Source organism: Plecotus auritus (genome assembly GCF_963455305.1).
Source record: "Plecotus auritus genome assembly, chromosome: X".
Lineage (NCBI taxonomy): Eukaryota > Metazoa > Chordata > Mammalia > Chiroptera > Vespertilionidae > Plecotus > Plecotus auritus.
This window is the reverse complement of record NC_137784.1, coordinates 110,264,917-110,269,980: the sequence shown is the minus strand read 5'-3', so window position 1 is coordinate 110,269,980 and position 5,064 is coordinate 110,264,917.

The following is a 5,064-nucleotide window of genomic DNA, read 5'->3' as shown; positions in this document are numbered from 1 at the left end:
TGGGAATTAGAGAAATCCAGTTTCCTAGATTAAATAGGACATGCACATCTTTAGGATTCATGTTGTTAAAGATGAAGCTGTCATGACAACAACTGATCTCCATTTTATTGGGTCTGAGATAGGTTTATCTTTTATTTAATTTTGCTTTGTGGACAATTGTGAAAGAGCAAAGGATTGGTGATTCATAGAAAAAAAGAAGATGCTGAACAAGATATCTAAGGTCATCAGACCATTATCCTTCCTTTGACCATTTTCATTAGGGCCTTTCATATCCGTGTTCCTCAGAGTATAAATGAGTGGGTTCAGCATGGCTTTTACTGCCCCCACAGAATACTAAAATGATATTATCTCCATTGTGCATAAATTGAGAGTATGGGTGCATGTACATGAAGATTTCTGTCCCATAGTAGAGGATGACAACAGTCAAGTGGGGGAGATACAGGTAGAAAAGGAGTCTGGCCTCTACAGAGTGGGTCTTCAGAAAAGCCACAGCAATCTATATAATAAAAGCCTAAGCGACCATTATGGTGGAACGACCAGAATGACTGGTCACTATGATGTGCACTGACCACCAGGGGGCAGAGGTTCAATGCAGGAGCTGCCTCCTGGTGGTCAGTGCACTCCTACAGGGGGAGCACCACTCAGTCAGAAGCCAGGCTTATGGCTGGTGAGCACAGCAGCGGTGGTGGGAACCTCTCCTGCCTCTGTGGCAATGCTAAGGAGCAGTGAGCTGAGCAGTAAGGAGCAGCGAGCAGGCGGGCGGTAAGGAGAGAGGGCTCCCAGACTGCAAGAGGGCATAAGCTGGGCTGAGGGACCTCCCCAGTGCAATAATTTCGTGCAGCAGGCCTCTAGTATAGAAATAAGAGAGCACAAGGAACCTAAAAGGCAAATATCAGGATATCCTCTACTAGACTATGAGAACAAGTGAGTTTGAAAATTACTTGGAACCACAGGAAGTTATGGCAGTTCTTCACAGTTGGCAAAAATAGAGGAAAGGACCTAAGTTGGCAGCAGAGTTGGTAGAAGGTACACTCACCTCCTCTGCTCACATCACTCTTATCTTACATAATAATAGACTAACATGTAAATTGACTGTACCTCCACTACGCCCACAGCCAATCAGAGTGAGTATGCAAATTAGAAGGCCAAAGATGGTGGTCACCCAGCTGTTCCAGGCACAGAGTGGCCAGGCGGGGCAGGACGCCTGCTATGAGAGGGAGGGTGGGGGGTGAAGGGATCTACAGGAGAGGAGTGCTGCAGCAAAGACAAGACTGCAGACTCCAGAGTCTGCAGCAAAGACGAAGATGGCAGACTCTGGCCAGAGCAAAGGCTTGGGTCCCGGGTGCCGGAGGAAAACCGGTGCTGGAATCCAAGGGAAGGAAGGCCTATTGCATGAATCTCTTCGTGCAATGGGCCTCTAGTTCAACATATTACTGAAAGTCCTAGCCACAACAATCAGACAAGAAGAAGAAATAAAAGCCATCCAAATTAAAAAGGAAGAAGCAAAACTGTCATTACTTGCAAATGACATGATACTGTATAAACAGAACACTAAATACTCTACCAAAAAACTACTATAACTAATAAATGAATTCAGAAAAGTAGCTGGACACAAAAAAGTATCCAGAAATTGGCTGCATTTTATACAATAATAAACTATAAGAAAGGGCAATTAAAACAATTTCATTTACAATTACATTAAAAAAATTAAACATGTAGGAATAAATTTAAAATAAAAGGAGGTAAAAGACCTATACTCATAAAATTATAAGACACTGAAGAAAGAAATTGAAGAAGATACAAATAAATGGAGGCATATACTGTGCACATGAATAGGAAGAATGACCATTGTTAAAATGTCCATATTACCCAAAGCAATCCATAGATTCAAGGCAATTACTATAAAAATACCAATAGTTGTCATCCTTGCCAGGTAGCTCAGTTGTTTAGAGCTTTCTCTTGATACACCAAGGTAGCAGGCTCAATTCCCGGTCAGGGCACATACAATAATCAACCAATGAATGCACAGCAAAGTGGAACAACAAATTGATATCTCTCTCTCTCTTTCTCTCTCTCTCTCTCTCTCTCTTAAATCAATAAATAAGCCCTAGCTGGATTGGCTCAGTGGATAGAGTGTCAGCCTGCAAACTGAAGGATCCTGGGTTTGATTACAGTCAAGGGCATGTACCTCAGTTGCAGGCTCCTCCCTGCCCCGGCCCTGGTCAGGGCTCATGCAAGAGGCAACCAATGGATGTGCTTCTCTCACATCGATATTTCTTCTGTATTTCCCTCTCTTTTCCACTATCTCTAAAACAATCAGTGGAAACATATCCTCTAGTGAGGATTAAAAAAGAGAGAGAGAGAGAGAGAGAGAGAGAGAGAGAGAGAGAGAGAGAGAGAGAGAGAGAGACAGCCAAATAACATCAGACTGTGAAATCCAGAAAGATTTCTGTCCACCAGGGAGAAATGGAAACACAAGCACCCTCTTAAAGTACCAACATGCAAAATATTGTTCACAGCCACTTACCCTGAGCTCTGAGCGAGGGAGGGCAGAGCAGACCAGTGTCATATCAGGAGAGGAGTTTGTGGCTTTGGGGATAGAGCTGAAAGGACAGCCACCAGGAACCCTGTCTTAAGTTCCTCTCTCACACTGTAGACATCATCTTTCTTAGGTGGAGAACTCCCCTCCTTTGGGCATCAGACTGGGGAAATGCAATAGTTTCTCTTTTGAGACTCATTGTTAACCCACCCTGCAATGTTCATGCCTGCTGAGGATTCAGCTGCCTGGGCCCTGGTATAGAGTTTCGGGCAGGTTCACTGGCTGTCAATGACTGAGCTGTGTAGCTTTTGGAGGGGGCCATTCCCCACACTTTTCCATGAACCTCATTGGTGCCACCCTCTGGGCTCGTGGTGCCCTAACTTTTATATGTCATGGCCCCTCTCTACTGAATTAAATTTTCCTTCCCTTTAAGTACATTAAAATTAATAAATGGATATTGAACATATGTAATGCACACAATGGTGTGCTATGTGCTATGTTCTTACATTACTCTGCACATACTTCTATGAAAGCACTCTGTGTTTTAAATTGCAGCTGTTGGTTTAGAGTTTGGTTTCCTCACTAGAGTCAGGCAGAGTGTTTTTTCAAGGGTATCCAGTGCTCAGCACAGTGCCAAGTACAAAAAGAATGCTGAATGAATGTTGGAAGGATAAATCGATACTTAAAAAGAAACAGAGATAAATAAAAGGAAAAGAGATAAATAAAAGATCCTCCCTGCCCTGGGAGAAGTCACTATCCAGCAGGTAGAAAGGGGAGGGAGCTCTGAATACAAATACCTTTAAACTAGTTAGACAAACAAGTCTTGCCAATCTGTTATAGAACCCAGTGAACAACTGAGAGCTTCATTTTAACCAGGGGATTTTGAGTCTATTGAAATTTAAACTCTATGAAACTTTTGGAGTTTATTTAATAATGGCTTATGACAGGTTTATCTTCCATCCCAATTTTCCTGTATTGTCTTTAAGATAGGCTTTTATGCTAAGCAATGTATTTTATTCTCATCATGGAAAGGGGGACTAATGTTAAAAATCAAAGTAGTCTGGGGAGGATTGGGGGGCGGTGGGGGGAGGAAAATAAAGAACATTATAACCTGATGAACAAAGAGATAGATACAGAGGCAGTAAAGCACCGAACAGACTGTCAAATTACAGCGGGAAGGCTGGGGAGTGTTGAGGAGGGGGAAGAGATCAACCAAAGGACTTGTATTCATGCATATAAGCACAACCAATGGACACAAGACACTGGGAGGAGGGTGAGGGCATGTGCCAGGGGGCAGGGGAGGCTGGGGGAAGGTCAACTGGGGAATAAAAAGGAGACATATATACTACTATTTGTAATACTTTAAACAATAAAAAAAGAAAAAAATCAAAGTAGGTTTATTTTTTATTTTTTGGTTGACAGAGTAAAAGAGAAAATGAGAAGATAGAGGCATGTGACTGATTTTTTTTTTGTTTTTTAGTTTATACAGTTATTTATTTATTTATTTATTTATTTATTAAATTCTTTATTGTTTAAAGTATTACATATGTCTCCTTTTCCCCCCATTGACTTCTCCCCGGCCATTCTCACCTCTGAGCACATGCCCTCACCCCCCTACTTTCTGTGTCCATTGGTTATGCTTATATGTATGCATGCAAGTCCTTTGGTTGCTCTCTTATCCCCCACTCCCTGCCTTCCCTCTGAGGATGGACAGTCTGTTTGATGCTTCTATGTCTCTGGATCTATTTTTGTTAATCAGTTTATGTTGTTCATTATGTTCCACAAATGAGTGAGATCATGTGATATTAATCTTTCTCCAACTGGCTTATTTCACTTAGCATAATGCTCTCCATGTCCATCCATGCTGTAGCGAATGGTAAGAGTTCCCTCTTTTTTCAGCAGCTTAGTATTCCATTCGGTAAATGTACCACAGTTTTCTAATCCACTCATCTGCTGATGGGTACTTAGGCTGTTTCCAAATCTTAGCTATTGTAAGTTTTGTTTTTTTTTTACAACTTGAAAGTAACTTTATTTCCGTTTAGATTGCTTTTATCTCAGACAAAGATAACTAAGATTTTAGGTACACCAGGCTATTTAGCAAAATCAGCAATTTTCTTTTATATAAGTCTAGTTCATTTAGTTCAGTTAGAATGTTTTTAAACACACAGTGCTTTGGGAAGATGTAAACAAAATTATACTTAATCCAATTATATCCATTGGCATGTAAACTAATTTATATGAAAAGTAGCAAATCCTTTTAGTGGCTCCTTTAAATTGTTAGAAAGAGATCAAAACTATTTTATTTTATTTTTTATTTTTATTTTTTTGTGATGAGAAGTCTTAGGATTTACTCTAACAATTTTCTTTTTTTTCTTTTTTTTTATTAAGGTATTATATGTGTACATATCTTACTATTGCCCCCCCCCACACTCCCATACATGCCCTCACCCCCCAATGTTTTTCATCCGTTGGTTACTCTTATATGCATGCATACAAGTCCTTCAGTTGAACTCTTATTTCCCCTA